We start from the raw sequence: 25991 nt of genomic DNA, 5'->3' as shown, positions 1-25991 counted from the left end.
ATTTTACAAAAAACAAAGCAAAACCCTTTTGCAGACATAAATATCTCATAGTTGAGGAAGTTAGGTGGACTGCCTTTGATAAAGTATCCAATATTGGTATAGTGTAATAAGCACCAGTCCTTTAAAAACTCAGTTGTCTTGTATTGAGGAACGACTATTCTGCTGGGTGAGCCAGTTTACAAAAAATACCGGTAAGTAACCCTGTCTAGCATGTTGAATGCAGAGAGTTACAGCTGTCCCTCTTTTAAGTTCCCAAGCCCAACAGTCTCCCCCCCCCCAATACTGGCGATAACTGTAGTTATAAAAATCTCACCATATTGGAACTATTACTGTGAGAACATTGTGAAATGAGATAAACAGACTTATCTATATAAATCGAAGACTTGAGGTACTGATTGTACTATTCATATTCACATTTTAATTCAATACAGCCTACCCTTATTGAGTTTGAAGGGGCTGCTGCACAATATCCAACCTTCTGCAGTGGCACACATTATTGCTAAAAGGCCTGGTTTGTGCAATTCAGAGTCTAAATGAGACAAATGTGAATCAGTCTATGTGGCTGTCTTTAGAGGAATCCTTAGTTTCACTGTAGGTTTTACCAGTTTCTTACAAGGATGCAGTCATGCCTCTATTCCATATTACAAAGAAAGAAATGGCTTTCAGGTGCTGCTGTATTTTGCAGCTGTGAGTCATAGCTGCAAAAGAGGCAGACATTTTTCCTCCATTTTCAAAGAATCATGGCTATACCTTCCAAACTATCTTAATATCTCTTAGAGAGAAATACTACTAGGGATTTCAGAATTTGAATTGTCTTTTATGCTGGTGGTTCACAAGGCCTCTGGATTTGGATTTCAAGACCATTTTGGGCACGCTATGCCAATTTGTCACTCACCTGATGACATATGACAACTTGGCGCAACATACGTTTACTCCATTCTACAATATTGCTGCTCAGGCTTGCCTAGATTACAGAAGGCTAATCTGTCAGAGATTAAGGGCCAAACATAGATGGTCATAATGTAATGGGGAAAATGTTTTTGCCATTGAAATGGAAGGTGTGGGGGAAAGAGTAATCCAAAGCCCTAGTTAACTCAAAGTCTTGAGATTGGCTAATTTGCAGATCTCAGTGGTACTGAGAAAAGTAGAAGGGTGTTGATGAACTGTGCAGAGAATTATGTTTGCTGAGAGAGACAGTAACTGCAGACCAACAGACGGCAGCTAAAATCATGTGGCCAGACAAGAGAAAGTGTGATCACACCCGGTTTATAGAGAGAACTACATCATAAAATTGCCAGAAAATTGACATGCATTTGAGAATCTGAGAATACACTGAGCACAAGGCAAACAAATTAAAATGCCAGATAAAAGTTGGCAATTCCAAGAGATGGTGTAGAAAAATCTTCTAAAACTGATTTTAATATTAAACAAGAGAAAGCGGACTCCGTTGTTTTTATTTTTAAGGAAGAGTGGGAGTAAGACTGATGGCCTATGTCAAAGGGAAGACAACTTTCAGCTGTAAAAAGCAGGAGACTGGATTCATTTGCACACACTCAGCTGAAACTGCCAAAAGGACTGTGGGCTTTTCCAGATGACCCATTTAGTCAACATTATTCTGATTTGCTTGCACTAAGCTTATGTGGTGGTTACACTATGTCTGGTCTTTACTGAGCATTCGTTACATGGCAATGAACATTCATCCTGCATTTATCCTGATCTGCTTGCAGGGTGTTCATATCTCTTCCCATTAGTAATTTGTTCATTTTTCCATGTCAACTTCCTAACCACAAAATGCCTCTTTTTGAAAGAAGTGATTTGTTGCATGAAGCCAACAAACCCATTTTATATGAGCAAACTTTATTTCTTGTTTGCTCCAGTATTCCTCTCGCAAACTACTGACAATCCAAAGATGCCTGTCATTTCTGAAATTATCCTTGGTAAGAGCAGTTGTTTTCCTCAACTAACCTTGAAATTAAAAGGAAAGGGAAACATTTTTGCTGCTGCATCTTCCTAACCATTTTATAATTTCACTGCATGAGCTCTTTTGCTTGAGACTGTCTGATTCTCCTTTCTTCTCTTCCATTTCTTCTCTCCTCCCTTTCTTCAAGTTTTCTGATTCTTGTTCCTTTAGCCAATCCTCAGTTCCCAGAATTTGTTCATATTGTCCACAGTTTCTGTACATGTTTCTGCAGTAATCTCACGCATGCTTTTTCTTGTACAGAAATTCTGCCTGTGTTATAAAACGAATAGCATGTGGAGTGGCCCTTGATAAACAAAAGCAGCCCCTATTCGTGCTGCTCCTTTTAAGTATGCAAAATATAGTGCACAAGAACTTGCGTTAAAGCATGAATACCACCATTAACAGTGTGCACAGCTGGTTTTTCCCATATATATGGGACCCATGCAGAAACAAATGTTGGCTCATTTCATTTGAAACATAAAAGGTCTTTTATTACTTTTTTTTCAGTTGAAGGAAACCAATTTCAGCTGCAAGACAGCTTAATTTCAGGAATCTCCTCTCTTTCTCTCTTCACATTTTAATACTAAGCACTAAGTTTTCTCATCTCAGAAACTGGCAGAGATGAAGCAGAATACCCTGTTGTGCTGCTGTGTTGAACTGATGGCAGACAGCAGTTCATGTGGAAGGAAGTATCTGTGTACACCGAGCACAGCCCACACCCATGCTGCATTAAGGCATTTATTGATCTCTAGAATTCTTTGCTCCTCCATTGTAGAGTTCAAATAAGCAGAAAATCTTACGCTTGCATTCAAGAAGTAGTCTCCCAGTGCAGCTGTTTGATCCCCGTGTTGAGTGTGAATCCACAGGCTTAATCTGGGGTTTCCACTCCTATTTATTTAATGCGCCTTCTAGATGCATTGTGTGTGTAAATACAGCTATAACTGTTTATCAGCTGATAACTTACCACAGCAGACACATAGCTGTGTGAGTAGCTGCTCATTTATAGGTCTCATCTACAAAATGAAGATAATAATTTTACCACATCTCCAAACTTAATCAGAAATCTGGGGCAACAGGCGAGTGGCAAAAATTGTCATAGCAACATTTGCTTGTGCATGAGCTTGCTCCTGTCTAGACATTCGCCTTCTGCACCTTCTATTTTAAACTTTTTCACATGGTGCAACAGCATACTTAAATCCTTTCACAGTATCCATAAGGCAGAGAGATTATTACTCAACCTGATCAGAGATCTAAATTTAGCATTACTATTTTGTTTTCAACATCTAGCCCGGCCTTGGGAGTTTAAATTCCCATGGAGTGGTATCCGCGTCACCACTGTTTCTGTTTGAAATACCTATCCTCATTCCTAGAATTGCCATGGGATTTTGTTAAAGAGAATTCATAATTAACTCCTCATATAGCTTCACGTTGTGTATTTCAACCACTTGATAGCCGGAAGTAATGGCAAGGATTCTCGTCTTATCATACAGGTATCGAGCCTGGTTGTTCAAAAAACTTCTGCAGTTTTTGGTTCATTTGCACTGTCTCTCCTGGTTTTAGTGCAAGGGCATTTGTTCATATTTGTGGTTGACACCTTTTGATTAGCTTTGTACCCAGGCTTTTGCACATGCCAGGATCCAGTTCTCTCCATTAATGACTGTGCCTTTGGAGTCAGACCTATTATTTCCTGTTTATTGATTTAACTTGCAGTAATTCTCCAGTTTTCCCTTAATCCTCTCTGGGTTAATTAATAGGCACAGCTCAGCTTATCATAAGACCTTGCACAGATAGGTCATTTCTCTCCTCATCAACGTTATTTCATGTCCATTGCATTATATTGTTTGTTTCCAAACCCTACTTAAAAGAATAAAAGGCATTTTAGATGCTACTTTGTGACAGATGTGTGTGACAATGCCCTGGAGTTTTTAGTCATGAACTGAAGGATCCATGGAGTAGACTTGGGGAAGGAGAGAGAGAGAGAGAGACTATCCTCCACCCCCCTTAAAGGTACAAAAATGGCTTGGAGGGTTAGGGTTAGGGTTGAAAAATAAATATAGACATTAGCCCTGTAAAGTTGTGTTTGTCCCTGAAGCATAAAGAAAATGGGAAGCAATTTGATAACACTTTTTTCATTACCAAGATCCTCCAGTAACCCTGTTTTGTGAACTGTTTGCAGTGTGATTACTGGGAAAGTCAGTCTCAGCCAGCCAGCAGAACAGCTGCTGAGAGCAATGGCCTAAATTTGGGATGGAGAACTTGTGGCTCTCCAGTTGCTGTTGATCTCCTAACTTCCATCAGTCCTACCCAGCATGGTAAGGGATGATGGGAGCGGTAGTCTGGCAACAACTGGAGGACCATGGATTTCCTACCCCTGGTCTAAATAGTTCAATGTGCTATCTTGGTACCCTCTTTGTATACTCTCCAGTTACATGTAATGAATAGTAATGCTAAGGATGCCTGAGTCCAAACTGAGTTTATGCACATGGTGGAAATAATTCTTATGCCCAAAACTCTGATCTGAAAGGAGGAAGACCCTGTTACATTAGCCTATTACATTCTCGTATTGCCACTCTCTGCACTTCACGCAGAAGAGGTACATGGAGAAGGGCCTCTGATGACAAATATAGTGTCCAGGTAGGGTTATATGGAGAAGAAGTATTGGGTTCCTAGCTACATCAGGCTTTATAGTTTTAAACCAGCACTTTGAGCTGAACCTGGAAACAGATGGTGACCCTGCATCCCTTCCCCACTTGTGAAGGCGTGCTCTTTGCAGGGAGACTTGCCTGTCGACTTTGTTGGACATCTTTAGGTGCTAGGCAAGAACATTTCTGGCAGGCCTTTAGCTAATTAAACAATCTATGGCCTTTTAAACTGTGGGGTAGGTTCTTGTCTGCTACTATGTGTGTATTTTTGTATTTTTGTATTGTAATCCACCCTGTGATCTTCAGAAGAAATGTGGTATAGAAATTTAATAAATAATGAATTCCCTTCTAATCTTTATCCCATGTTTCTTCCATCATGCAATCTATGGTAGTGTACATGCAGTTCCCAGGTGGTCACTCATCCAGGCATTGACCAAACCTACTTACGGTAGCTTCAACAACTGGCCTCATGTGCCTTCAGATCACACCCAGACTGTAGTAGCTGCTGCCCCCTTGAATATAATGCAGCTAACTTCCAGGTAAACCAGCTTAGGGTTTCCAGGGGATTCACATCACATTTCTCTTTTACCACATTTACTGGGACAGGGTAGTGGAGGAGGAGATACAAACTTCATGTTAGATTGGTGGCAGCTACATATCTCCTGTAGCCTCTAGTCTTCTTTTCAGACATGTTGCTATTTATCGCAGTGTTGTTTGTGATTGCGCTCTTACATACTCTGCTTGTGGGCTTTCTGTAGACATCTGGATGACCACTTTGGGAAACAGAATGCTGCACAGGTTAGGCCTCTGGTCTGACCCACAAGGCTCTCTTTTATGTTCTAATTACTCAGTTCTTTTCTCTCTCTGTGTGTGTGTGGTTTTTTTAAAGAGAGAAGATACAGCAGCTACTTTTCCTGCACTGTGGTTTTTCACATTTGTACGGTAATAAAACTAGACCTAGGAGGCCTGCAAATGTTCATCTAAACGGTTATTAATATCCTTCATGAACTTCAAATGTGGTTCAACTTGGTTCAAAGTGCTTCAGAAAGCTAAACACTGAATTACAGTCACCTAGTGGCACTTTATCCCCTGTATTCCAGAAGTATAAGGTTTCTCTCGCCAGAATCTCTTGCTTGTTGCTTCTCTCTTTCTCTCTGTCTCTCCCCCCCCCACCGCAATTATCACATCACTTTGACCAGTGCTCTGAGGAAAGCACTACACTAATTTAAACTGGATCTTTCAAAATTAACATTTGTCTATAGCAGTTAGATCAGTGGTTCTCAAACTTTTTTCTCTGGGCCACACTTTCAGAATAAAAATTTGCTCGTGCCACACCACATTTTTTATTGATCAGAAATACTTTGGAAATCAGAAAGAAACCACTCCTAGCAATGCTTGATTTATAACATAGAACACAAATACTTTATAATATGTTCATGGGACGTGACGTAAAAAACAATGCAGTTACAGGTAGGGATCAAGAAGACTCCTGTGTAAAACTCTTGCACCTTTGTTAGCCTGTGCAGACAATATAGTAAGGCATTCCCAGACTGTTGTTATTTTATTCAGTCACATACCAGCAAATTCAGGTTGCACAATTAAAGTTAATTTAGTGTCCTTGTGCTACAAACCCATCCCCCACCTACAATCAGACTTTTTGTGATGATGAAAGTGGTGGAAAGCTGAATGGGAAAGTATGGGTTAATAATGTTCTTCCGATGCTTCCTAAAGCCTCCTAATTACAAATGACATTTAAATATGCTCAGTCTACAACTTAAGAGCAGTTTAATTTGGTCTCTGTGTTGGCTGCCATTTTCGGATGAAATGACACCTGCAAATAATGAAAGACTTATCTCACATTACTCATAAGCACAATCTTCCAACATTTGCATTTTCATACCTCATATTTCCACTTGGATAGCAAGGTGGCTTATCTCTCTCAGAGTTTCATCCTTGAACTGCTTACACTTGAATAATCTCATTGGGTTCTGTAAGATTGTTCAGGAGCAAGTTGCCAGTCTAAAAAAGAATGAAGAAGTGAAGTCCACTCCTACACTTGCTTCCTCACAAGTAGATCCCATTAAACTCAATGGAGCTTTATTTCTGGTGGACATGCTTAGATTTTCAGTCTTAAATAAGCTATATTAAAATTACGGGAATGTAGAAAGTTGCCTTATAACAAGGCAGACTCTTTGATCTATCTGGTTTTATGTTATACACTGACTGCAGCTGATTGGAGATACTGGCAAGTGAACCTGGGACTTTTTGCATGCAAAGCAGATGCTCTACCACTGAGCTATGGCCCTCCCCCCAAATTATGGCTGCATATGTTTGAAAATAGGTTCAGTTAAAGCTCCATGCATACTTTGACAGGCTTTTTATTTTGAATGGTGATGAACGATTTTAAATGGAAGATGTGATTACATGAATGAATGATGATGAGTTAGTTGCATTGAATTACAAACGAGACATCCACATTACCTGAGACTGCTGTGTACGAAGGCAGATACTACAAGCAGGACTCAGTTCATTAACTTGGTTGCTGACTGGAGCAAATACATTTCTGCTCTGACTAGTGTCCCAAGGAAAGAAGTGGACCTCTTGTCACTAATGGAGTAGCTGGATGAAGCTCTTGAAAGTGTAGGCATTTGACCAGCAAGGTTTTTGCCTTGTAAGAAATTAACATTCAAAGTGCCTGGACATCATGAGACTGCATGGTTAAGGGCAGGGTATAAATATGCCTACGAATAAATAAATCGTATCATGGCTAGTAAATAAGTCTTAATAAATATTTTATTGTTTGTTAAAACATTTATTTTCCATCTTTCCATTGGAAATATGCAGTGCTTTTTTTCTAAAAAAAATGTTTAGGGGTACTCTCATTTTCCTACTCATATTGAAATACTGCACCTCAATGAGGCCAAACTTAGATTCACAAAATGTTTAGGGGTATGCGTACCCCTGCGTCCTCCCAGAAAAAAAGCACTGGAAATATGCACAAGTTGGATTCCAATCACAGGGTTCTGTTTTGTTTGAATGAATGTTTTTAACAGAAACAGAACTACTCACAAGAATTAGCAACCATAAGGACCAAACAACCACAGGAATTAAAATGGAAACAAGCTGTAGCTTGGGCAACTGGAGTTAAATGAGGCCAGTTGCTCTCTCAAAGATTCGTGTTTTAGCTGCTTGCCAAAAGGCAAGAGGTAAGGTAGACAAAACAGGTGATGTTGCATTAAGCTCAGAAGCAAATTGGTGGCTTTAATAGATGAAATGTCATTGGAGTGTTTGTATTTGTGTTAAAAATGTCTGGTTTTCTTACAACAATTTCTGAAACTATTTTAGAAAGCACTGCAAACATTTTTATTTTCTCTCCTACTCTAAAGGGAAACAACCTTTCAAGCTCTAAGAAACTCTCTGCCCCACCCCCTTTGCTATGGAACAATGCTTGAATGAGTGGGTGGTCACTGGAATGTGGAGAATAATTGCCCTGCCTAGACTTGTGTTGTGCTTGTATCAAATGTCTTCCAATACCAAAACCATTTTTTCCTTTAGGCATTGGCCTTTTTGTGTTAAAACAAATTGCCACAACTGCAAACTGAACACAGTTTGTTCTATGCTTGCATTGATCAGGAGCACTTGGCTAATCACTTCCTGTAATTAAATTCTTCACTAGCAATAAAGTTAATCTCCTTAGTGCACGTAAAAGCTGACCTACAGCTTGAACTGGAAGAATTGCCATTGTTTATAGGCATGCTTTTTCAGGCCCAGCAGTTTCATTCTACGCCATAAGCAATTAATATAATCAAGTTTCCTTTCATCTGTCACAGATACATTAATAGGTAGCATTCGTGCTGATGAAGCAGTTCTAGTACTACTCAGCTGAGCCACCAAATGCTCTTGAGGCAGGTAAATGTCATTCAGTTGGTTTTATGGGCTGGTGAATAGTGAAGGCCTATAAGATGCTGGAAAAGCTAAGCCTGAAAGCCCATAAGTTCACACCCCAAAAGACTTGCAGCACAGTATGTATACTCAGAAGTAAGCCTTCTTGACTGCAGTGGAATTTAATCCCTGGTAAGTGGGTGGTGCTGTGGTCTAAACTACTGAGCCTAGGGCTTGCCGATCAGAAGGTCGGCGCTTCGAGTCCCCGCAACGGGGTGAGCCCCCGTTGTTTGGTCCCAGCTCGTGCCCACCTAGCAGTTCAAAAGCACGTGAAAGTGCAAGTAGATAAATAGGTACCGCTCTGGCAGGAAGCTAAACTGCACTTCCGTGCTCTGCTCTGGTTCACCAGAAGCTGCTTAGTCATGCTGGCCACATGACCCAGAAGCTGTCTGCGGACAAACGCCGGCTCCCTCGGCCTATAGTGTGAGATGAGCGCGCAACCCAGGGTCGTCTGCGACTGGACCTAACTGTCAGGGGTACCTTTACCATTACCTTTAAGTGTGTATTGGATTGCTGCCTTGATGACATAGTTACCTTGTAGGCTTTGCCAAGAGGGTTAAGTTTACATATGGGATACCTATGGATTTTTTCCATGAATACAAGTGTGTGGTCTTTTTATGAGATTCTCCTGAGTCCTGGACATAGGGGATAGAAAGCAGGTAGGGGTGGCTTCCTGTGAATCTGTGACTGAAGCCTACTTCATGCATAGCCTGCAATGGCATGGGCACCACTGTTCCATTACTATTCCCATACTACTCTTGCAGCATAAGCACCTTCTTTGTTTGATTGGAGTTCCTGATCTCTCCTGCACTACAGTTATGAAAAATATATGTGTTAAGCACTGCATGTAACAGCCTTCTGCAAACTGGTAGATGCTAAGACTGCATGTCCCACCACACCCAGCTGCCATGCCTAGTAGTCAGGATTGATGGAAGTTGTAGTCCAAAACATCTGGACAGTTGTAGGTTGGAGGAAGGTTGATATATAATCATGTTATCTGTCCAACTCTGTGGATAGAAGTTGCATAGGTGATTGGGAGAAATTTCAGGGTTATGTCAATATAGAGATTGCCTTTGATCTCTTGGTCCAGAAGGGCCTGTTTTTTTCCTGATGTGCCAGTGATTACTAGAAAAATTTGCAGCCTGTCTCTACATTGTATCATGGCTCCCAGTCTTTATACAGAATATTTACAGTGATTAGTCTTAATTGCAAATTATGATTTAGACAGTCAAGATCCTGGATACCGCCTACCCTCAGATGTCTAACGGGGTAATTAGCCAATTCTATTTTAGGCATCTTCACTTCCTTCAAATTATCAGCTCTATCTTGTATAACTCTGATCAGTATGTGCATTTTGTGATTGATGGTGGGACTCGACTCACTTTTTCCAGCCCTGATGAAAAAGGTGAGCAGAAAAAATTACTTATGTTCAAAGATACAACCTCATCAGCCTTTGAATCAAATATACAACGGTCACATAGTTTTTGTATCCTATTCAGTATGATTAATGGCTTGGAGCTGCCTTAGAATACCTTACAATGCAACTAAGTCAAGCAACAGAGGATCAGAACCTTTTGATGCCAAAATATTCTGTAGATATAGCTTATGGTATTGCAGCTGTGCTGTTCCTACAGGTGAAGCCCTACTGTGATTCTGGGATAATGAAGCAATGGATAAGTAGGGACTCTGCAATAAAGCAGCAGTGGTCGCTTCCCATTTCTGAGATGTTAAATTCTGAAGAGGTCTGGAGAACCTGAAATCTTGCCATGCTTCTGTCACATTTTGATTTGTCCCAGTGATGCTGTTGCTCAGCTTTTGAAGCTTTTTTCTTAGGGAACAAGGTAGGGCTAACCTCCTTTTGCTTTTTTTGTGCTCCACCAGAAAACATTGCTGCATGTAATAATGCAATCTTGCCATCTACAGTCTCTCCCTGTTAATTCTTCTTTGTTTGGGGGGTTGCCCTCTTGCAGAGGGGTCTGAGTAGCAGTTGGTGTTTTGCTGGGTGATATCGCATCCAGTAAAGCTCTCTGCACGCAGCTACTGGAACACAGCCAAGCATGTAGCGAAACATAGCCAAGGGGATGTGTCAAGGCTCAAGGACGGTCTGTCCCTTTGGCTGGCACTTGGACCCAAACTTGCAGTAAAATGGACTTTACTGAGACAGAAGCTTGAAGCAGACAGGGTCATGGGTGGAAAGAAAGGAGTAGGGCTGTCAGTACTCCACTAGATCCAAAGGGACATCTTAGCAATCCTATGTTCACTGAGTGGACTCAGCATGGCGCCCAGAGTTTTCTGTAGTAAGGGCTATTTTTAGGGCTTGCACCCCACTTCCTTAAGCACAGAACTGCTTATCACAGCAGCTGAAATGGTCTAGATAGGAGTCATGAGCTGCAGGTCGGGCAGGGACTGTGTTTAAGAAGTGAGTTTAGTGCTGATCTGTGTGAAGCCATATGCAGTAAAGGCTTCTGAATAATTCATAAGTGCTAATATATTCTATAAATTTTCATAGATGATTCCCTCTGCATTCTTACAGGAATGTATTCATTATTTACCAAATTACTTTTATAGACTCTTCTTGGTTCCTATCTCATTTAGTAGCAAATTGATAAAAGGAGTATAATGTAAGAATTCGAACTACTTCCTGTTTATTTCATTGCTAACCTGGCCTTCCTCTGAGGAGTTCGTGGTTAACAGACATGGTGTTCCCCTGCACATTTTATTTCTTTACAACAAACTTGTTAGGCTGGGAGACAAATGATTAAACGCAGATCACTCAATGAGCAGGGAGATTAGAACACTGGGCTCTCTGGTCCTAGGCTGACACTCTGGGAACCCTTGCCTCTGTGTCTGTGGAACACATGGGTACCTTAGGACTTTAGCTGCTTATTTGGCTTATACTGGCTCAGAGACATCCTAGTTCAATACATAGAAATGTTGAGAATAATTCATACCTTTATACATTGCCATGGCAGATGCGTTCAAGAGTGGAGGGGAAGTGCATCTAAAAATGTGTGACATGTTGTGGCTTTCTGACTCCAAAAACTAGATTTTCTCCTTCACATTTCACAGTGTCCACTGGGAGATCCCAATGGACATATAGCAGATATATTTGCTATGGGAATTAGGCCACAGCTCTGGACAGAAATAGTTCATTGTCCCCTGGGATGCTTTGGCACTCCAGATCAATTAATTCTGCCCCCTGGCAAAACAAAAAAATCCAAGAAGTTCCCTCATCTCCTGAGTAAAGTTTGTTTAAAAAAAAAAACAAACCACCAAAACCAAGCCCTTGCATAGAGATTGGAGTAGTTTCCCCGCATCAGTTTAATTAGGACAAAAAGTAAGGAAATTCAGGACTGTGGATTTGTAAAAGTAATTAACACAGTTTAGATACTATTGTTGGGGCAGATTTAGGACATGCTAGTCCTTTGTTAGGGACACGGGTGGTGCTGTGGTCTAAGCCACTGAGCCTCTTGGACTTGCTGATCAGAAGGTCAGCGGTTTGAATCCCTGTGACAGGGTGAGCTCCCTTTGCTCGGTCCCAGCTCCTGTCAACCTAGCAGTTTGAAAGCACGTCAAAGTGCAAGTAGATAAATAGGTACCGCTCCGGCAGGAAGGTAAACGCCGTTGCCGTGCACTGCTCTGTTCCATTGCACCAGAAGTGGCTTAGTCATGCTGGCCACATGACCCGGAAAAACTGTCTGCGGACAAACATCGGCTCCTTCGGCCAGTAAAGCGAGATGAGCGCCGCAACCCCAGAGTCGTCTGCAACTGGACTTAACTGTCAGGAGTCCTTTACCCTTGCCTTTAGTCCTTTGTTGCAAATGTGTGTGATTATCTTTCAAGAATAAATATCCTAGAAGTGAGGCCTTGACTTTGTTACCAATTCAGTTTTAACTGCTGAGTATACTTGGTGTATATTTGTTTATCAGCCTCAGTGTTTGGTTTAATAATAAGGTATTTTTTAATACTTTTTGCTTTTGGTGGGCAGACTTTCATATTATATATTTCTTTCTAAACTCTGTGTTGTTGGGTTTATTTGGGGGCGGCAGGGGAGGTTAGGAGCCATTGTCCCCAACCATTTCAGTTCAGTGCCCAGGATTTCATTTTTTGTTTGACTAAACTTTGACTGTACAGATACCAAACACTACAACAGCCAGTGTCACAGCATATTTACCAAGCCACTAATAACAAATGTATTCATTTGATTTCCACAGTGAACACAAGGCAGCATTTGTTGAAAATTCAAAACAACATTTGTGGAACTTTTAGCAATATTTCTTACACTGCACATATAGAGGCTTGGTATCATTTTTACGTTCCAGTATAAATCTGAATTATCTTTATACTGTGAGTATGATGGTTCGGAATTCACTCCCAGAACAGCAGAGCTCACTTTCTTTTTCATTAACACATATCAAAATGTTCTTCTGAAAGCTGAAATTGCTATATTAAATTTAGGGAGGATGCTCTTGATTTGGAAAATGATGAAAAATGTCTTTGGGGTGTGTGTGGGGAGTGTTTCTTCAACACCAAAAGTGCCTGGGCCTTTTTCTTCTTCTTTTTCTGCAGTGTGTAGATAAGATCTTTTGTCACTCTCCTTCATGTTTATGTAAACCTACTCCAAAACTCGTTGATCAAATCTTTGCTGGCTTTGGAATTAAGCTTCCTCTTGGTAACTAATCTCAGCCATATGTTTTGGTCCCATAGCTTCAGGAAAGGTTCAGAAGTGCCTATTTGCATCACCTAAGGCTATTGAAATTCTGATCAGAAATGGTTTGTGCATAACTTATTGTGTGCGTTGCTGTTTTGCTTGAGCTGCAAATTTCATTCAATATACCTGTTCCTTATTTTAATTATTTCTGTGAAACCAAAAAGGACATTTTGTTGTTATTTTTTTGTATGCAAACTGCAGGTTTTCAGGTCCAGGCAACACACAGGAAGGTGTATGGAGCTTCAAAAGGGAAACCAAGTGTGTGGGGGGTTTTTGCAATTTTTTGTTACTAGTCCTCTTTTAAGTTTTAGAAGAACTTACAGTGAGACTAGCTTAAAACAACCCTTGAAATTTTACATCTTGTACAAAGCAAGTACAATATTGTGTTACACAAATATAACACTTGAAATTTCAGGGTGCATTATGAGCTATTTAGACAGACTTCATTAGCGATAATAGCAAAAGTGATAAACAGTTCCTTATAGTAGTAGTAGTCGCATCAAAGTGGTACAATTCCTATATTAGAAGACATGATATCACTTATTTAAATAACAAAATCAAGGAGGCACTTATGTAGCGTATCATTCACAACCAGTCTAATTCTATTAATAACAGTAGTCTATGCCGAAATCTGCTTGATTCCAAATTCCATGTTTAGTTTCCTTAACTGATCTAAAAATTATATGCAGTCTTAACTGATGCACCTTTAATATATGTAAAAGTAAAATTCACTTTCATAATTAAATTTACAGTTAGAAATATTCTTGTATAAACTGGTTATTGTATAAACCAATAAAGGACATAAACTGGAAATGGGAGTATGCTACCTATTTACTGTTGAAATTGGGTTTAATAGTTGCTTCAGTATTTAATATTTCCCTTTTCTCTCAGGAGTTTAGTTTTCCTGCCAGTCAGTTCTTTCCTACATAATGAACTATCATGTAGAGCAATGGGGAACTGCTCTCATAATCTGCATCCCTCCAATCACTTTTGGATGCTAATGAACAGTACCAGGGAGACATCAACCATTACGGTACATGGGGCCTGAATAAATCAGTGTGTATGGATCATTGACCATCTTTGTTGTAAAACAAATGGCCTGTAGTCAGTTAATCATATAAAGAAACATCTTGGGGAGGGGGGAAGCACTATTCATAAAACCTAGATCATCTTGTAGTTCCATAAACACAACATCTGTTAAAATATAAAGAAACTACAGAGTTGCACAGTGTTACAAATACAATCCTTGCAGATTGATGAGGCTGTATTACTAGCGCTGTGTTTTGGAGTGGCCTTCCCACCCACCTCCAATTCTTATTTTGTTTGTCTCTGAAAACACCTTTTTCATTCTTTAATCTGTCATTCACATCTTATCATCGCCAGGATTTAAATGGAGAAAATATGTGAAAATTGTGAATATGTGAACAGGATCAGCAGGACAGTGAGAAGTAGCCAGTCATCATCTTTCTCTCTCGCTTGCTGGCCAGAGGCCTGTAAACCAGTATTTAGCTTGTTCAGCCTTAGTAGCCAGAGGCAAGATTACTTTATTGACCTTGGATGCTTATGCACCGTGAGCGTTGCAACTTAGCCAAGTTGAAATTTTATGTTTTGTTGATGTTCATGTAGCCTTTAGGTACAATTATCCTTCCTGGTTAAGACACCTTATGGGAGTTCATGCCATTGGTGTGTAAACCTTTTGCTGATTGGATTTCCCCCTTCTGGTGTATGTTGCTTTTTTAATTTAAAGGAGTGATCTTGGCTATCAAAGAACTCCCTTTTGCTGTCTGTCTTTTGTGTCCTCTGTATTCATATTAAGGGCCTGCGGGCATTTTAATATAGGCACTTAAAGGTCACTTGCTCTGACCATAAAACACATATAATGCATCCATTATAGCAGCTTAAAAGTTGGCTTTGTAACACAAATATTCTCAAATAAAAGAAGGAGTTTTATTTTTATGTGATATGTGTATTACCAAAGAACTCTTGCTGCAATAGGTTAAGTCAGGGTGCTTTATACTTAAAAAGTAGAAGGGCCAATCCAATGCCAGGGTAATTGGTTACTGTACAGCCCTGTTCCCCTTTTAAGAATTAGTGATTGATCCTGATAACTGAGCAGGGCCTAGTCTATATATGCAGCAAGTGGAGTGAGCAAATGAAGAACATAAGAGCCTTCTGGATCAGGCCAGCAGGTCATCTAGTCCAGCATCCTGTTCTCACAATGGCCAGCCAGATGCTTGTGGGAAACCTTCAAGCAGACACTGAGTGCAACACCTCTCTCCCCACTTATGATTTCCAACAGCTGGCATTCAGAGGTATACTGAATTAGGGAGCAAAATGGATTATATCCCTTTAGTTTTAAAGTGTGCATGTAAGGAAAAATTCCCTGTGACCAGAAAAGTAGCCCGGCATGGAGGAACTATGCTGGTGTGAACCCTTTCTTCCTGGTGTATTGATTTACTGCTTCACAATAATCTTTTCAGTAGAGGTGCATTTAAAGTCCTTCCTCAGCCCAGCAAATAATTCTGCTCATTCTGCTGTTGAGAAAACATATGGTAGATTTCCAGGTGCAGGACTAGGTGCCACTGTCCTTGGTGCTTGAGCAGCATGCTTAACAATACAGTGATACCTCGAGTTACATACGCTTCAGGTTACAGACTCCGCTAACCCAGAAATATTACCTCGGGTTAAGAACTTTGCTTCAGGATGAGAACAGAAATCATGCAGCGGCGGCGCAGTGGCAGCAGGAGGCCCCATTAGCTAAAATGGTGCTTCAGGTTAAGAACAATTTCAGGTTAAGAATGGACCTCCAGAACGAATTAAGTACTTAACCCGAGGTACCACTATATGGGACATTCCCACTCCCATCCATGAACGGATGCTTATTCTCACAAATTTAGTCCTGCATGTTCCACCCATGCTGTGGAAATCCATGGGCAGAAAGACTGGAGGTTCTGTGCAACCTTCCCTTCCCCTCCCCCCCTCCAAACTGGGAACTTGAAAGCTTTGGAGATGAGAGGCTTGCTTTCTCCCCCACACCTCCCACCCTTTTTTGGGCAAAATTGCTTCTCTCCCATCTGTGAAAGGGGCAATAAAATTCCCAGAGTCACTGGAGAGAATGGTGACCCACTACTGAAAAGAAAGAGAGGCAGCAAAGCCAAACTAATCAGTGGTGCCCTGAGGCTTTTTTCCCAGTTCCTGTGACAAATTAAAAGAGGTGAGGGGTGAGCTGAGGAGGGGGACCAGAGGGGATTGTAGGAGATGAGGCAGCAGAGTGTAAAAAGTTTGGGCAAATTAGGCTGCCTGAAAGATCCAATTTGCATGTTGAAGAGGCATGAAGGGATCAGAGGGTGAAAGCCAATTAACAGATCAAAGGCAGAGGAAGCAAGGCCCCTTTAGAACGGTGGCTGGTGAAAGCAGGAGTTACAGGCAGGGCTGAAGGTGTGGTGATATTAGATACTGGGTTGGACTCCTCATGTGATAAAACAGATTAAATGCTGGGATAATTCCTGCTGTAAGTCCCACCCACTTCAAGCTCACAGGCTGAACTTGTTTGAGTGGACATCAATATTCATGCCAGCGCATGAGTCACAGTACAATGGGCAAACAGCTTAACTGTTAATTGCACAGTTAAGGCACTGGGCAAAACTAGCATAATAGGTCTACTCAAGCTTTAGTGGCTTAGCCCAGATTTCTGGCTGCCAGTCCAATTTTCAAGGATTGCGGGAGGAAACAAATGTGTGGGCAGGGGGAAGACACGAGAGGGGTAGGGGACTGGAACTCACTGGGAGGCCAGATCCTTAATTTACCTATTCCCTCTGGGGCAACTTCGATGGGCATGTTTTGTCTTTAGTGCAGCCAATCCCAGAGGGTTCACTGATGATGGCAACCAGCTGATTTTAAAACAAAGGACTTCTCCCTTTTCTGCTGTGTGTATTCTAATGCAGGTGTAGTTTCATTTTAATAAACTTGATACATGCAGCAGCAGCAGCAACAAAACCCTATTGTCTGGAAATGGAGTGAGGGAGGCAGAACAGAGCAACAACTGGTTGTTGTATTAAATGAGAGCACAGCCATTATGCATTTTCTCCTTTTCCAGGAGGCCTGGGTACAACCTGAAACCTGCAAAGCACCTGAAAGGGCTTCATTTGTATGTAGGCTACTCTGTCCCACATCACATCTTAAGATTCTGTCAGATGCAGACTATAATGGTTTGAACAACAGTCTTCCATCCCCTTTTTTTTACCATCTAGCCCAGGGGTCAGCAACCTTTTTCAGATGTGGGCCATTCCACCGTCCCTCAGACCATGTGGTGGGCCGGATTATATTTTGGAAAAAAATATGAACGAATTCCTATGCCCCACAAATAACCCAGAGAAGCATCTTAAATAAAAGCACACATTCTACTCATGTAAAAACACGCTGGTTCCCGGACTGTCTGCGGACCGGATTGAGAAGGCGATTGGGCCGCATCTGGCCCCTGGGCCTTAGGTTGCCTACCCCTGATCTAGCCTGATGAAGAGTTTGGGGGAACTTGAAAACTTTCACATTATTTTGTGGCATTTTTAGTTAACTTAATAAAGCCTTTTTTTCCTAGGCCAACACCTTTGCTAATATAATTCACAGGATTTTTAAACTCTAGTCTTTTGATTGAGCAAGATTGGTAAATCTAAGTGCTTCATATGAGGCTGGTGTATATCATCACCCTCCCTTTCCAGATTTGTGGTTTTATAACCAGTGGTAAACTAATTTAATTTCTGTGGATTTTTTATTTGTACATCAGAACTTATGTTACATTACAGATTCATCACTAATATTTGAAATAGGTGAGTCAGTGCTAGGGATATTGGGGTTACTTGCTATATGTTTTTTATTTGATGTACATACATTTGGTCTTGGTTTTACAACTCTTTCCTCGACTTCCTGTTTGTTCTGCAGCATTAGTTTCCTTGGGTCAAGGTCATCTTGTATTATAGTCTAGCGCTAGCAGTGAGTGTCATACTAACCACAACTATGTTGTGTCAGTATAAGGGAGATCATTGCTGCAATGCTATGCTGGCATCAGCCACACCAGATGGTGGCATGGTCATATTTGCAAAGCCAAAATAGAATGGGGAGATGGTTGAGAAATGGGTGCCTTGAATTTCAGAGAAAGAGCAAGAGGCCAAAGCAGTCCACAGTAATTGAAACCATATGCAATTTCTCTCCACCCCCCTCTTAATGTATTAGGGTCTTGCTGAAAATCTGTCAGCAATTTCAGGGATTTGGTTCCTGTTTTCTGGTTTTGTCCTTATTCAGGGACCAACCGCCAAATGGTTTATCACCCACCTCTAATGTGACACTAAAATGTGACCTCCATTTCACTGTTGCATTGACAGGCAAGGTTGGCATTAGAGAAATTACACTCCTAGATATTACTGGTGTACCGTGAAGTCAGTACCTTTATGCAGATTATGAGATACTTGATTTGGTTTGGTTCCTGGGGTTAACTACGTCCATAATTTTCTGGGGTACAGAATTGTAAATGGCCTCTTGCACAATCAATCTTTGAACCATCTCAAGTATTGTTGGCATTTCATTAGATAACTAATTCCCATCTTATCATTTTAGAAGTAAAATTCTCTTGACATTTCCTAAAATTCATTCAGAGTATTTCTCTGACTTTTTGTCCATTATTAAAGTACCGTGAAAAAGTGTGCCCTAAAACATACATAACCTGCTGATTCATTTTGATCAGTTAAATATCTTATAGTAATAACTGGGAATTTCGTCTTTTTACATCAGGTCCATATTGGAAAAATTTGACTAGAATAAGGCCTACTTCTTTCTCCTTATGTCTTTAATATAATTGATCTCATTACTTTTTCCAACATGATTAAAATCTCTTAAGTGTGGCCACCTCAATTTACAGTTCACGTTTCAAGAAGGGGTCTCTTATGTCTTGCCAATCCTCTGCATGTTCACTCGTTAAATTATACATATGCTAATGATGTGTGAAAATCAGCCAAATAACAACTCTCTGTAATCGCTTAATGTCCCCAGAGCACTGTGGTTTTTTTATTATTATCTTATGATTTGTGACCTATTCTAAGTCACATTCCTTTCAGGGCATCATTCCAACAGCTGAGGTTAATTAGCATTTTCACTTTTACCCCTTCTGAGAGAAGCTCAGGCGAGTCCTCACAGTACTTACCCACAGGACAGCTCACAATTTCCACTACTTTGGAATTGTGTATTTCCCCTTATTACAGCCTGGAGTGGGTTTCCACTGCCAATGAGTGGAAGCTCCGGGGGGGGGGGGTTGAAGCGGGTGGTTGGCAAGTTAAAATATTTGACATTTGAATATCATTATTTTTATAGACACGGGTGGCACTGTGATCTAAACCACAGAGCCTAGGGCTTGCCAATCAGAAGGTCGGCGGTTCGAATCCCCACAACGGGGTGAGCTCCCGTTGCTTGTTCCCTGCTCCTGCCAACCTAGCAGTTCGAAAGCACGTCAAAGTGCAAGTAGATAAATAGGTACCGCTCCGGCGGGAAGGTAAACGGCGTTTCTGTGCGCTGCTCTGGTTCGACAGAAGCGGCTTAGTCATGCTGGCCACATGACCCGGAAGCTGTATGCCGGCTCCCTTGGCCAATAAAGTGAGATGAGCGCCACAACCCCAGAGTCGTTCATAACTAGACCTAATGTTTTAGCTACCAAGCTTGATGACGAAAGTGTGTAGACTTAGAGCTCTCTAAATAGCTTTCATCATGGAAGGCTATCCATGCAACATGCAGTTTGGATTAAATTCTACTAGTCTGGGATGTGATGAAGGTTATTTACAGCTCCGTGCACCATGTCACTGATCTCATTCTCCTGTTAGATTTTGCAAGTATCCCTCCCTGCTAATGCCTTGCTCTCTTTCCTCCAAACATCCTCTTTTCAGCTGCCCCTTTTCAGCAACCAATAGGTTTTACATCAAGCTTTAATCCTCTGGAAAAAAATGCCCATTCAGGTAGTCTCAATAAGGGATTCTTGCCAGTAGTGCTAAGAGAACTGCTGAGTGAGGGATGAAGTGTGCATTTTACTTGACAGAGAGATGTCCCTGAAAATAGCTGCTCTTGTGGCAAGTATTCTCAATCTTATCCCATAACGTTCAGAAATACGGTATTCTCTATCTATCTATCTATCTATCTATCTATCTATCTCTGTGTGTGTAGAGAGAGAGAGCATTCAGATATAATGTCACAAAGTATAAATGGTTTAATCATCTTGTGCATGAGCTGTAAGCCTACAGCTCAAGCTCTGCTGCGTTGCGCCTTTCTTAGTCAAAGCAGGAAGCAAACTGCAGAGCTGTCATCTTGGTGTTCCATTTGAACCCATGCATATAGTGTTTCTCCAAAGAAATCACAATCTGAAGCCATTGTTTTCTTCTGAGCTTCCCAACTTTTGTTCAGGGAAAAGAAACTGCAAATGCTCACTTGGACATAACACTAAGTTGGTTTGTGCACAAGGAGAGAAGGTGGAGCTCCCTGAGCTGCATATAGCTCATGTGTAGTGCGATGAAACAAAAGATGCTTTGTGTTGCATCTGAAATGCAGCCAATCTCTGCACACCTGATCCAGGTTTCTGGCTACTAGTTCATAGGTGTAGCCAGGTTTTTTTTTGGGGGGGGAGGCCTTTTGTGGGGGGGGGGGGCAAAACCTCAGTTAACTATGTATTTTTATTGATTGGGGGCAGCTGCCCCCTGACTACGCTCATGTTCTAATGCAGGATAATGGTTACAAGCTATATAGCAAGCCATTCTAAAAGTTACATACCTGGACAGGATAATTCTTTCAGGGAAGGCTGCTTTTGGCAGCATTTCTGTGAATTCTGAGTAGCTTGTACTCTGGTTGAGAGTGCAGTTTTGGGGAAGGGATCCTTCGAGATTCCATTGTTGAATTAAACAACTTTAAATGTTTTACAGGTTTTCAGAAAGAGCTATTACGTTGCAGGACTGCAGCTTTAGAATACCATCTTTTGATGGTGGCAATGAATAAGCAGTATGGGACGCAGTTAGAATTAAGTGAGCCTTGGATGCACTACCCAGGAAAACTGTTTGCTTGGCAGCCTCTTTGGGTGTGCAAAGCTTCCTGCAAAAGACTCATTTGCATTTCTGCATTTGTCTTGCTCTGGGAGAGGGGAGCTAAAGATGCTCCTTGGGATTTGTTAAATAGGGTGAGCAGCAGCAGCCTAAGGTTCTCCTGTTGGATCTTTGCCCTGTGCATTGAGAACAGTACTCACTGCCGATTCCCATTCACTCTGTCTCAGTTTTTAAATTTTTGTGACGCTTAGGAGTTTTATTCCATGGAGATGCAGTTAAGCTCACCACAGCTCTTCCACCAGTTTGGTAAGAGGAAACAAAATAACACCTACCTCCTTTTGTGAATGACCTTTTAAGTATACAAAAAGTATGCTAGAAATCACTGTATATGCATGCATATTGTTGATGGGACCGTGAAACATCACAAGCTGATAGAACTGTGATGATTCTATTAAGGACAGAACCAGCACCTCAGACTTCCTTCCATGAATGCCCTTTAGTCCTTAAAATGCAGCACATTTTGAAGAATTTATTTTGGCTTCCCCCATCTCAGATTGGATCTGTATCTGAAAAAGTTTAGAGCAAGGTATAAATATGTGCCATATAATGTGCTTGCGGCCATTACCTCGCTTTGGAGTCCATGGAAAAGACCAGCAGGGTTGAAAAAGGAGAGCTTCAGGGAACACCAATATGTTTATTTATCTGCTCTGCCTTGTGGGAGAACTATAGCTTATTGGACAGAGCAGCTCCTAGGCATTTGAGCTCTTCACTTGCTTGCCAATCCACAGCCTGAGGCAGCAGTCCCTGGGACTAAGCTGGGGTACTGACTTGCAAAGATATTGCTTGGGGGCTTGTAAGTTATCTACATTCTCTCTGTGTGTGAGCTTGATTTCTCTCTCTTTCTGTGTACACACATCCATTCCATTCTTCCTTTGGAAAAATCTGCTGAATGAGCCCCCCATGTGACATGGAACTCAGTTGTCTTATGCCATTACCACACAGGCATTTGAGATTCTCTGTGTTCGTGAGCCATTTTGTTTTTTCTTTCTCTGGTGGAGAGCAATGCTAATATTTACATCCCCAATAGCAGTAATGCATTCTGAGAATGACAGCCACATTCCTTAGAAGAACAACCAGTTCCCAAAATCCAAGTGCTGTTAATTTGACCACCTGACAGCTCCTGAGGCCACTTGAGCAGTCCACAGAACTGCCTGAGGCAGAAGGGGCACAGGAGAGGTTGTCTAGCCAGCTGGATATATATGTATAACTGCTTTCTGCCCTTCTCCTCATTTCCCATCCAAATCAGGGGGGGAGAAGAGAACAAAAATTTGATTCTCTGCCATCTTAGTACATCTGGTGTCTGATGGATTATTGACTGGTGGAAGGATTTATAAGGCAGAAGGAATGGTACACGCTGAAGAGTCATGTGGCGGGCTTTGTATAATTGGTTGGTTTTTTTCTTCTGCTTAAATGGTCAAAGAAGAGCTATGCCTTATATCCAATTGCAGCCCCCCCCACTGCACACTCATATGGTAAAAGAGACACGTTCTTTCTTTACTCATGTGAGGTCATAATTATTTATTTCCAAATACCATAACCTTGTGCAGTGCTCACATTCATATATAAGCATCCATCTTATGTCATGGATGCTAGGTTGGATGCAATACTATTGAAGGAAGTACATACCAAACACACAGACTAATAAGGGTATTTCCCATGCCCTCTCATCCCCTTTTACTTGCGATGTGCTGCTAATATTTTTTGATAGCATGTTTCAGTGATTATATTTGGGGGGGGGTTACAAATAAATTATTATTATTATTATTATTATTATTATTATTATTATTACGGCTCTTTTTATTGTGAATATATTGCTAAAGTCAGTCATATTGCTAAGCACATTATTTTGAAATAAACCCCATGTATTTCATTGTGCATTAGCTATTTTTGTATTTCCGCCCCCGAGCTTTAACACCATCTAAAGCACATTTTTAATTGTGTTTCCATTGTTGCTCTGTGTTTTCAGAATTTATGTTCCCTAGTTCGAAACCAGGAATTACTAGAGGAGAAATATGATGATGGTCTACATGCTGCTGATCCCTATCATTAGTTGCCACTGACCAACTTTTATTGGAACAAATTATAATCTTTGAAAATACAGGGAATATACTTGTCCTACCTTTCTTCTGTGACATGGCCTTAACCCTTGGGAAATTACATTTTATATTCCGTGCGCATGGAATAGCTAAAAGAGAATCTCTTTATGCAAAGCATATGAGGCTTTCCGTGGGAGCCCTGGAAAAGCTTCCATTTAAGACTAGCTAATTATGACTTGCAACCTGTGCCATAAATTAAAGCTCACGATGAGCTCATGACCAGTCAAGGTCTGTAATGTTTACAAGCCATAAGGTCATGGTGGAAAACAGCAAGGAACAGCCATTTAATAGGCTGTTGGCCTAGCTGTCAAAATTATTAATTAAATTTTATCTCCTCTCCTCCATGCTTGAGTGCCACCAGTATGAATCTTCAGACCTGAGGAAGCCATGCACAGTAATAATTGGGTGCTTATCACAGGCCAAGCAGTCTTTTAATATGATCCTTTGTTTGACAGCTATTGCAGTGCACTGATGGAAGATGTCAAGATTTCTGAAAATGCCAATAGAATGCCTTACTACATATCAGTCCCCTGGGTTTCAGATCTTGGGATAAATAAGGTAGCTAAGGATCAATAGAATGTGGTCTAATACATTTATCCATAATGAGCTTCAAGGGGGAGGTGAGAGGAGAGAAGCTTTCAGTGAGAGAGTCAGAGGCATAACTGACAGTATATATTATGCAGGGTGGACTGAAACCACTTTTGTATAGCTTCAGTAGACCAGAAGGAATTGCTGTGATGCTGCTCCTTTTGCACGAATTTTTGGCAGGGTAGAAGTCTTCATTTCCTCCCTCCCTCCCAGCCCACCATCTTTTTTTAACTGAAAGGCAATTTTGTAGAAGCACATCTAAGACTGCCCTGGAAACCGGCTCTTCTCACTCTCAAGCAAATCTGTCATTGGTTCTATCACAGGCATACTTTCAGCAAGAACATTAGAGTCTGAGGCATAACAAGGTTCCACATCATTGTGAGGCATCATGTTTGACTTCCTGCTCTAGCCACCACTTCTTTCTGCCTACTGGGCATCACTTTGCATGTTGATATTAATCACATATCACTTGGCAGATTAGACTGAGAGTGTGGGAGTGACTGGCCCATGATCACCCAGTGACCTTCTTGGCTGAATGAGAGTTTGAACCTGGATCTCTGTGGCAGTAGTATAAAACTCTCACCACTACGCTAATAAACAGACCATGCAGGCCTCTTGCATGAAGTTAATGAGCTCCTTGGATCAAGTGCAGCTCACTCAAGGTAAACATCTGGAGCTGCTTTCATTGGTTGCCTCAGCAAGTTTCATTTTAAAGACCCCCTTCCCCATTTGTTAAATGAGAATAGGAAACGAACACCCTCAAAAAGAGGTATTTTGAATTGTGCATGGTCTTGTAAAGCATTTGCACATCCAAATGCTATGTAAATAACCTTTTGTAATATAAAACAAAAGGCTTGGCCATTTGTTTCAAATCAGACGCTGGAAGTAATGAGATAAGAGCTGCAAAGCCTTGGAATGGTGAGGCTTTCTATAGCTCCTTCATAATTTATGTCCGAGTGTCTCTTCCAAGCATTGGTTATATGGCTAGGAAGTGCCAGAAACATCTCATTTTCTAGGTCATGTAAGGAACTGGCACAGATGCAGTGGATACATTCTGACATTTGCAGACTCTGAAAATCCGGGATGAGTAATTGTGGTAGAAGAGTGAAGTATCTGGAGGGACAAATGTGAGCCCTGCTTCTAGTCAAGCAGTATTCCAAACGCCCATCTTTATCTGTCTTCTGACCCACTGAACCAGTTCCTCTAATGAAGTTGTGAAAGGCTTGAGAACCCCAACTCAAGGATGGAGAGTGAGCTGCCGATAATAACCCTGAAAGTTATGTCCCTGCATATCAAAAGTATGCTGCCAAAAATATAAATAAGGATCAAGAGCCTGCAGGATTCTGTAGTACATAATGGTAAGAGTGCATTGTGGTGGGCTTGTTAAGTGACTGCTGTGACACTGAAGTTGGTTCAGCAGGAATTTGCTAAACTTCCTTATTTGTTGCATCATTTTGTACAGACGTGGAGAGGTTTGCTGCCAATGGGGTCTTATAGGAAGCAGTCGTTTACCATGTGCCCTTTTAAGTATTCTAACTAATGCTGATGTTGAAATTTTGAATTCCTTTTATATTTATATCCTTTTGTCTACCACTTTGGCCAGAGGAGGGTCTGTTAGGCATACACGAGGCCATTGTGTCACAGACTGCCTCCATTCCGTTCTGCAGAAAAAAGCAGTGGTGTGTGAACCAATTGAATGAAATACCTTCTTTGTCAGTAGTCTCGTTACTTCCCACCTCAGCGACTATTGGATCAGTGAATCCAGGCACTAATTTTATAACACATCTGTCACTCTCCTCCCAAAATGGGTTGGCAGCTGATGCAGCAGCAAGACTGAGAAGGTCTTTTAGATTCCAAGGTGCCCTGCTATAGGAGCGTTGGAAGTCTGATTTCACTAGCCTCTTGAGACTCCGAATCTCTAGTTTATTG

The 25991-nt window shown here is 41.2% G+C and overlaps 1 protein-coding gene across 5 annotated transcripts in view; it reads left to right on the top strand.

Annotated features, from left to right (window-relative positions):
* The window catches only part of PPP2R2B (protein phosphatase 2 regulatory subunit Bbeta), a 253230-nt gene that overhangs the window by 110343 nt on the left and 116896 nt on the right, over positions 1-25991 (top strand). The gene's annotated exons all lie outside the window — the stretch shown is intronic.

The sequence above is a fragment of the Podarcis filfolensis genome (genome assembly GCF_964270895.1).
Source record: "Podarcis filfolensis genome assembly, chromosome: 2".
Taxonomy (NCBI): Eukaryota; Metazoa; Chordata; class Lepidosauria; order Squamata; family Lacertidae; genus Podarcis; species Podarcis filfolensis.
This window is presented reverse-complemented; position numbering and strand designations above follow the sequence as displayed.